Consider the following 10,046-nt stretch of genomic DNA (forward strand, 5'->3'; position numbering starts at 1 on the left):
GGAATATTGTCAAGTTCTAAAGGGGTTAATTTAATTGTATGAAAGGTCAGATGACAGAAGGGGTAATGTAAATAATTTTGATTGTCATCTAGATTTTTGTATGCACAGTGACTATTTTTTGCTCATAATAAATATTCCTTTATTAAATTCTGCCTTTGTCCTGTTAAGAATCACATTACATGAAGAGACCAATTAGTATATTTGCAATTCCCTAAATATTGTGCTAAGTTGTATTCAGTGAGTTTTTCTTATTGATTTACCTGGGTGACTAAAGCACCCCATTTATAAATAAGTCTTGGTGGTGGCAGCGTTAAAATAGTAATAGTTATATTATTATGTTTAAGTGTGTTTGATGTTAAGGGGGATGTGGTCATTATTTCCGGTCTTATGCAGACAAATAGTTAACTTTAACCCTTTCACCACCACACCTACATCACGCGCACTCTTGAAGTCGGGTGCGTTCGTGATAGCACCCACTCTCTGTAGTTCGAGAAGGAATCAACATGTGCGGCAGGGGGTTGCCCCTTTTAGGATGTTGCCCTGGTCAAAACTCAAAGAGGTCTCTGAGCAAAGGTACTTACATAATGTAAGGAGAAGGTGTACTTAATAAGAATAATAATAATAATAAAAATAATAATAATAATAATAAAAAAAAGGTCCAGTTTTCTACAAAATGTTCAAAGCCCTAGATGCAGGGTATCAGCTTAATGCCCTAGTACAGGCAGTCAACCTTCGGCACTCCAGATGTTTTGGACTACACCTCCCATGATGCTTTGCCAGCATTATGGGTGTAAGAGCATTATGTGGGATGTAGTCCACAACATCTGGAGTGCCGAAGGTTGCCTATTTCTGTCCTTGCAGCTGCGGTCCCAGACAGGCACAGAATCCAAACATGGTGTCACTCTCCAAGTTTACAAGAAAGTAATATCTGCCATCAGTCCCAGGACAGGATCCTCCCAAATATGGCCTCCTGCCTCACTGGGATGGTTTCCTGCATTTTGGGACACCAGATCTTTCGCAAGAGCAGAGTGTATTAGGAAAAACTAGTGCTGTGCCAAATAGTGTTCCCCAAACCTTAACGGAAAAGAACTCCTGCAGGTCTAACAAAAAGTTCCTGAGTACCCCTGCCTTGAGAAAGTAATTTCTATTGATTTAAATTCCAAATGAAGAGTGTAGACACTGATATTTAAGTCTGCTGGAAGAGCATAGAGATTACAGCTCCATCGCCGCCCGGCTACAGCCTTCCAGGTGCTACCCTGCTTTAGGCTGGCAGCCTCCTGGGGGGGCCTAAGGCAAACAGTCTGCTAACTCTTGGGTTACCTTTAGCTCTTCTTGTCTGTACCCACTGGGGAACGTGTATCACAGGTTGGGAAACCAGGCCCCAGAGAGTGCTTTAGCAGTTCTTCCTGTGTGGTCTTCCCTGAGTTGGAATGACCACAGAGGTGGTCAATTAACCAATCTGTGACATGGTGAAAGCCATATGATACAAATTATTGCAAAGTGACATTCCTTTTACACATACCTGCAGAAATGTTCTTGATAATGGTGTGTCAGTGTGCTTGTATGGTGGTGTCATGTCATTGACAATGGAAAAAAACAAAATGCTAGTATGTTTATCTTCTCATTATTGTTACATACATAGTTACATAGCTGAAAAGAGACGTGCGTCCATCAAGTTCAGCCTTCCTCACATGTTTTTGCTGTTGATCCATACGTTTTTGCTGTTGTGATTTCATTCTGTTCATATTCGTGTTTGTATTATAGGGTTTTAAATGATATATACAGTGTTATACACTAAAGTGAGAATTCAAGGTGAATTTCTAAATTTCAATGTGAAAGTAGCAGACCTGGAAGCATGTCTGAATTAGAGATGTATTAAAAATGTAATAAATAATATAACGTCTAGGCTCCATAACCCCTAAAATACACCAACGTATTTATTGTAACTGGATTGCCTTGGCATTGTCCCATGGTAAGTAGTCAAACTGTTTTCAAAGGATGTGAAACAGCTCTGGGTGCCCAAGACCTCTCTGGTCCGGCCTCCATTTCCAAAATAGCAAATGCTACATTTTCCATTTTCATATTAGTGATGTCATCTTTGTACAATATTCATGGCCTGAGATCATCTGGCACCCTCTGCCAATTTTCCCAAATAGGGACAGGACTGATATATATCGAATGCAGAATGGGAATATCCACTTTACATACATCAGAAGAGGAGGCCAAAACAGAGATAAAGTAAATGTGAAACTTACGCTTTTATAATGGGAAGGTAAAATATATATATATATATTTTTTACACCCACTACAAAGTGATACAAATGAGTAATTCACTGGAATGCGAGTTGTGGCAGGTTCTAAATAGTTTAAAAGATTTTCTATCACTGTCTGAGTCTACACATCATGATTTGTTTGTGAGTCCAGGATTAATAAAATCAATGCAGATTGATGTACACAGCTATACTGACATTACGTACTGTGCCACCATCTCACAGTTGCCTAATTTTTGGCTCCCAGGTCATGACTGCTTATCACAACTAAACCCGAACCAAAAATGACCATTGACACTTTAAAAGCAGGGGAGAGACTGGTCAAAGCCCCTGCTCTAAAGGAGGTCAACGTGCATTTAGCTTGAATAAACATGTGCGATAGCTTTAGGTTAAATTCAAATTAGATTCAGGATGCCAGTCCTATAATTATCGGCATAATTCTGGAGTCCGGTTTCTGTCGTGATTAAGATTCCCGTCTATTTCTCGTTGTTGCTACAGTGGGCCTGGTAGCCTCTCTGCTCATTGCTCCCTTATGTGTCCCTCCTTGAAAAACTGCAGTGTAATTTTCATTCAATATTACCTGCTCAGCAATATATTAAATAAAAATTAAATCATGTTAATGCTGATAGAGGGTGGTAGTGATGGAGTGCAGTCTGAATCTTTGATGGGTGCAAATCACTTTAAAACGCTTTCTTGCAGTCCCAGCTCTCAGTGAATGATTTCAGCCAAATAAAAAAATAAAAAATAAAAAAAAAAAATTGTGTGGTTAGGCTGAACCTGAACAAACACACACACACACAGTCACAGTGGAAATAGTAATCCACATACAGGCAGGCCCACTAAACTAAACGTGGTGGTCAGTCATTTAGGGAAGTTCCTAAATGGATATAGAGTATGATAGAATAGACATGTTAGTTTTATTGCGGTTTAGGGTGAGCTACAGGCCTGTGATACATTAACTTACATAGTACGTCACTGAGTTTTATAGCTGTGGAACTCTGTGATATAGTTATATAAACACTTCACATTATGGAGAAAAAATATTTTCAGTGTTGTTGGGCTCCCTGTATTGTGTGGCATTTAGAAGCTCCAAGCAGTTAGGTTTGTGTTTGTATTTATAGATCTATGTGTAGTGTAGTATGTGCATCGCTATTTCACTAGGTCTTTGGCAGCTCTAAGTAAGCCTGATGTGAGTTCAAGTGGCATCACCGATATTATTATTGCCATTTATATAGCGCCAACAGATTCCGTAGCGCTTTACAATATTATAAGAGGATTAAACTAGGGGATTTAACTATAAATGGGACAATTACAAGAAAACGTACAGGAACGATAGGTAGAAGGGGACCCTGCTCAAACGAGCGTACAGTCTATAGGAGGTGGGGTATAAGACACATTAGGACAGGAAGTAGCAATCAAATAAGGTGGGAGTGAAGCAGAGCGAGTAGAGTGCTGCCCTTTAGGAGAGAGCAAGAGACAGGTATGTGAGGTAGAGGCTACTCCAGGAGACCATAAACTTTCCTAAAGAGATGGGTTTAAAGGCACTTTTAAACGATTGAAGACTAGGGGAGAGTCTGATGGCGGTAGGCAGGCTAATCCATAAGAAGGGAGCCACCCAAGAGAAGTCCTGCAAGCGTGAGTTGCCCATACGGGTACAAGCAGTGAACAGGAGAAGTCATGGGCAGAGCGGAGAGACCAAGATAGAGATATATATATATATATATATATATCTCTATCTATATCTATCTATCTATCTATCATGTAGACCCTTTTCCCACCAAATCTGAAACCACAGGAAAGACGGCATGCGATCTGTCATGGCAGTTTTCATTCAGGCATTAGTTGTCTATCACAGTATTCAAACTTAGAAACTTGTGTACAATAATAAAAAATTGATGTTTTCTCTTATCCCTCGCCCCTTTCTTACCTGGGATCAGAAAAGCATTTTATGTTATACTTCTGTGTTTCCCCTGAGCAAGGAGATACAGACTAAGGCACTGCATTATATAAAAAAAGTGTGAGGAGGACAGAGACTACACTGTGTTTCACCATATTTATTCTACAAACATAAGACATATAGGATTGAATGGATTGAAATAAATTATATTGAAAGAAAAAAAAAAAAAGCCACACATGCACACAACCACAACTGCCAAGTTAGAATGTAACCCCTTAATGACCAACACACTATGTGCTTTATGATATAAGATGCACATAATTCCATGTGAATGACTTGTAAGCTCGTTTTAGCAGGGCCTTCTTATCATATTCCGTATGTAAACTTATTTGTTGTAAACTCTCCCCATTTTATAATTGTAAAGCGCTGAGAATATCTTGGCGCTATATGAAATGATAATAAATGAATGGGTCAAGCTATATACCTTTACCCTTTGTGCCCCACTCCCTTTAGCATGTAAGCGCATTGAGCAGGGCCCTCAACCCTTCTGTTCCTGTGTGTCCAACTTGTCCGTTACAATTATGTATCTGTTAGTCCACCCATTGTACAGCGCTGCAGCATTTGCTGACGCTATAATATTAATATGATTTATAATGTTTTAATAATACCCACACGAAAGTAGCTTTATAAACAATGTAATTTGCTGGACAGCTCTATGGACACGTATCCGTAAATGACCAGATATACAAAGCGCGTTCATGGATTAATTCTCAGGTATTCCCACTGGAGATGCACAGGCCCTGCTCATTCTGACTTGGCACAGTCTCTCAGCCTGATGGAATCTTGCCAAGTTTAACAGCAAGCCCATAGAAAGCCCATGGCAAGTAGCTGAAGACAGGATAGACTGCAAGCTCGACTCCCTATTGAAGTCAGTTGGAATCTAACCACCGTGAACATCAAGGAGATCTCAGCAAATTTGCAAAGCAGAATACGCTGGTTGCCATAGCTGCAACAAACCGAGAAGGGACTACCCTACAGCCAATATCCCCAGGTTTCTTTATGTAGTAAAATCATTGTAAGTATAGGTTTGCATATCCCTTATTTTATTATTTACTTTAAACACAAAACGTCCAACAGTGTAATCACACTGTATGCTTTTTATATTTCAATTACAATTTTTTTTTTTTAAAACCTCAGTGAAGAACATATATTTATTTGCAAATGTATGAATATAATTGAATTTATTGTCCTCCTTTGTTATTGTAAATTCCTGCAAACACTGAACCTTTGCTGAAGAAGCAGAGGGTCCATCATAACCACTTCTAGGCACCAGGGATGCATCCTATACTTAATATCAGAAAGTTGTTTCAGGTAATACTAGATTGCATTTTCCAGGATGCTGAATATCATGGAGTCAAGTGGTCCAGAACAGCTGCAATGGCAAAGGTTAGCCAGCACTGCACCTGGCTATCAGTCACATTTAAAGAGATTGCCTGTCTGTAAAGAAAACTTGCATAGCTTTACACAATGGTCATGTCACAGATAAAAGAGAAGAGGGGTGTACATCCAGCAGGGGTGCCATACAGTACAACTGCACATCCCCCCATTATTTTCTATGCAGACCGTACTATAATATATATATATAATTACTAAAAACAATAAATAAGTGGTTAATATACATACACAACTGTAACCAGTTCTACAAAAAAGGTATTGAATAACCCAGGGCTCTCAATCAGTATGTTAGGAAACTGCACTACATAAGCCATGCAAGTAATGTTACAGTATTATAGAAACTCACATGTACCTGAGGTACTCCCCACCTGTACATAGTTCGTGTCGTGTATAAATTCATGCTGGTACACTACACAATTCCCAAATAACAGCAGAGAATTAAAGCACACCTGACCCCACCCCCACATACCTACTATAATTATTACACACTACAACAAAATATAAAAACGCTATGCTTAATAACTGTCTCCACCAACTGAACTTCCAAAGCAGATACTGTGTATCACAGTCTGTCAGTATCCTCCCAAACAGGTCGTTTAGTATCTCACTTTAAATTGATGAGAGCTCGCTTAATAAATGACACAAGGTAACTTTTCACTAAATCAAAAGAACACACTCCATAAATCACACCGACATACAAACACCTACACAGAGCAGGGCAACAAGTCAAACATTAACACAAATCCAGCTTTTATTAATTTTACAGTGCGATTTCTTAATTTATTTTTCCCCAGTGACAGATTGGCATGTGCTTAATTTGTATCTGTAACTATCAGCTTCAAGGCTACCAGAAGAGGAAGAACAGAACTCTGAAAAAATGTTGCAATCTTCTCAGGAAGTAAAGAGGTTAAATTTGCATGTGTTCGAGCTAAAGCCACTGTTAGAACAAAGAAGCAATGAGGTAATAGGTGAGGGTCATCTTACCTTTTGTCTTCAACTTAGAGGCACTTGGGGGGGGGGGGCAGTGGGAGTGAGGCAGGTATGCAGACAGCCCAGATGATGGGACAGGGTGAAATGGATGGATCTGGGCGATATAGCTAGAGGACACAAGGAAATGACAGAGGAACTTGCAGAGTAACAAGTGTCTGGGCTGTCAGTTACCTCTCAGACTGCTGCTGATCTTAACCACACTTAAGTCATTCAGGAAATGATCTAGTGTTAGTGCATGAAGGAGGTGGCGTTTTCAGCTCACAGGAGGAGCAAAAAAATATATATAATAGGAGAACAAGAAAAGACAAAGCGTTACCTGCTTGGAGAAGGCGGACTCATGGGACATTCATCGAGCATCCAAACAGGTGTATCCTAGTGGGAGGCAGGACGGGGCTCGCCTGGGTCCTAAAGCTGGAGAGTTTGCTGCATGGAATGGCTAGTGCAGGATGATCATTTTACTGCCCCTTTAATTAAAGGATCTTATTAAAGTAACATTTTACAGGGAAGCAGTCTGAATTCATAGAGAAGGTTAGCTGGGAATGTGAGACTTGATCATCTTTCCCCATGGCAATAAATGCAAGATTATTTACCACATTGAATGTAGAAAATCATCAGTAGTAGTCACTAACTTTACACAAATTGCATGTGAATAAAATAATAAAAAGAAAAACAAAACTGCCAAATAGATATTTGGTATAGAACAGCAGCTCTCTATACATTGGATTAAAAGAAAAGAAACATTGTTTGGTTGTATATTTTTAGTTTAGGATTAGGGTTCTCTCAAAGTACCAGCCAACATACACTATATGGACAAAAGTATCGGGACACACCTCTTAATTATCGAATTCAGGTATTTCAATCAGTCTCATTGTCACAGGTGTATAAAATCAGACATCTAGCCACGAGTTCTACAATTACAAACATTTGTGAAAAGAATGCGTTGTTCTGAGAAGGTCAATGCATTGGTGATAGGATGCCACCTTTGTAATAAGTCAGTCTGCGAAATTTCATCCCTGCTAGATATTCCACAGCAAACTGTAAGTGATATTATTGGAAAACGGAAGTGTTTAGGAACAGCCGCAGATCAGTCACAAAGCGTAAGACCATGTAGAGTCAAAGAGCGGGTGTGTTAAAGTCACCAACACTCTGCTGATTCCATAGCTGAAGAGTTCCAAATTTTCACTGGCATTAATATCCACACAAAAGCTGTGTGACGGGAGCTTCATGGAATGGTTTTACACGGCCGAGCAGCTGCATGCAAGCCTCACATCACCATGTACAGTGGCAAGCGTTGGAACAAGTGGTGTAAAGTACGCCTCCACTGGACTCTAAAGCAGTGGAAACGTGTTCTGTGGGGTGACAAATAATTTTCTTTGTTTGGCAGATGCCAGTAGTACCTGACTGCATTGTGCCCACTGTAAAGTTTGGTGGAGGAGGTAAAATGATAATGTGTTCCAGGGGCTTCCAGTGGAGGCAAATCTGAATGCTTCAGCATACCAAGACATTTTGGACAATGCTATGCTTCTTAAGCAGCGGCTTAGCCCTACAGGCTACCTAACCCAGGATTATACCAATACAGTGATTACACTTTTTTTTTTTTTTTTTTTTTTAAGTCCAGAGCACTGTTTAGTTGATGGTCCAATATAGACTACTCTTGGCTTTATTTTTCTTGTCATTTATCATGGGGGACAAGGCATTTAACTGACCACTAGAGGGCTCTTTTTGTCCCTATTGTTGCAGGGTATTAATAAGTGCCCCCTACACGAAAATTTTATATATATATATATATATATATATATATATATATATATATATATATATATACTTGGGTATTATGCAGATCTGAGAATGATCTAGTGTAGTATGATTTTATTAAAGACACGGAGGCTTCTACTATGCAAAACTTTCTTTAATTCCCTCAGAAGCAAAGATAGAGGAATATAAATATATCACATTGAGAAAAAACTGTATAGTAACATAAGAGACCAATCACATAACAGAGGAAGTGACTATAAAAGGCTTGTGTCTCCCAAGATCCCTCTCTTTCTTTGCTGCTCCCTCAGACCAGCTAAGTATTCTCATTAATTTCCTATGATTATTGCTTCATCTTCTGTACTGTTTATTGATATTTGTATTTGTAATTCCTTTTTTTTTTTTTTTTTTTACTTGCATCTTGCTTGTTGTACAGATGTGTGGTGTGCCTTTCTTTTGGGTCTCTCGCGGACAGGCTGTGTCCCCTGCCGGACCCCTTCCCTCTCCTCCCCACCCCTGCGATAGCGTGGTGACCTCTGGGTGGGCTGCCCGACGTCTCCATCCCCGTGGGCAGCAGCTGGCCCTCGTTCCTGTAGGCTACGGCTCTTGTTTGCCGTCCGGGCAGACCGCATGTGTATTGTTGCACGCGGCTCCCTCCCCCTGCTGTGAACAGGCCGCGGCTGGTTTTCCTCATGCAGGGACCATTTTGAGGACAGAGCTTACTCACGTTTTTCCTGCTAACACCCGGTACGACTGCTGTGCGGTCCTCTCGGTTACTGGGACCCCTGAGCACAACACCAGTCAGGTTCTTGTTTTATTTATCTGTTTTTTTTCTCTGTGGGTTATTTAACCCTTAGTTTAATTCTTGGGAATTTGGTTTGCACTCTGTCACCCATTTTCATACTTACCTTGCATCATGCAGGTTAAGGGCGATGGGCCTGAAGGCCAGCTCAATGAGTTCCAACAAGTGCAGGCTGAGGATAATATGACCTCTGAGAAGTTTCAGGCCCTGCTGGACTCCACTATGGCCTCATCTATTCAGAGAGCCTTTACCTCTGCCATGGGAGCGGTGTCTTCATCGCTATCCCAGATGTTGGTGCAGGCCCTTTTGCTGTCCTCGGCAGCTGCCCCTGCCCTCCTGGGTACTAGGTCTCCTTCTGCCCCTGCCACACCTAAAGTTATGGTGAAACACCTAACCTCCCACTCCTCGATGCAGGTACTGCCTGCCATGATGGACACGCTTGAGGCGGTCAAAGATGGCACACCCCCAACATGCAAAAGAGCCCCGGGCCGGGCAAAAATGGCCAGATTGTGGAAACGGGCCAGGTCCCGTGAGCAGAGGTCGGATACCGACCGGAGTGGGGAGGGTGACTCTGAGGCTATGGAGTATGCCTCTTATGATGAGGCTGATACTGAGGAGGACATTCCCTCTGGCACCGCGGCCCCTACTGGGGCTACCGCACCCACCCAGGGTAGTTTCGCTCAGTCATCGGGTAAGGGCACAGCGATTCTGGACCCTCAGGGTACACCCCTATTTGATCCAGATGATCTGCCTCACCCCTGGTCAGTTGAGTGGGAGCCCCTTGGGCATATTGCTCAATATATAGCGCTTCATATGCACACTCCCCTCTCTAAATAAGGTTGCAGTAAACTGTGCCCAGAATGCCCTAGACCCAGGCTCC

The 10,046-nt window shown here is 41.3% G+C and overlaps 1 protein-coding gene across 2 annotated transcripts in view; it reads right to left on the reverse strand.

The window, feature by feature from the left end:
• Positions 1 to 6,953, reverse strand: part of LOC134569102 (polypeptide N-acetylgalactosaminyltransferase 6-like) — a 66,167-nt gene extending 59,214 nt beyond the window's left edge. Inside the window, exon 1 of one of the 2 annotated variants that reach the window (XM_063428012.1) lies at positions 6,929 to 6,953. The gene's annotated coding sequence lies outside the window, so the exon portion shown is untranslated. Of the gene's footprint in view, positions 1 to 6,606; positions 6,837 to 6,928 lie in introns of those variants that run through there. The other variant, XM_063428006.1, reaches the window with a different exon arrangement.
• Positions 6,954 to 10,046: the final 3,093 nt, after the last annotated feature.

The sequence above is a fragment of the Pelobates fuscus genome, chromosome 1, assembly GCF_036172605.1.
Source record: "Pelobates fuscus isolate aPelFus1 chromosome 1, aPelFus1.pri, whole genome shotgun sequence".
NCBI classification, from domain to species: Eukaryota; Metazoa; Chordata; class Amphibia; order Anura; family Pelobatidae; genus Pelobates; species Pelobates fuscus.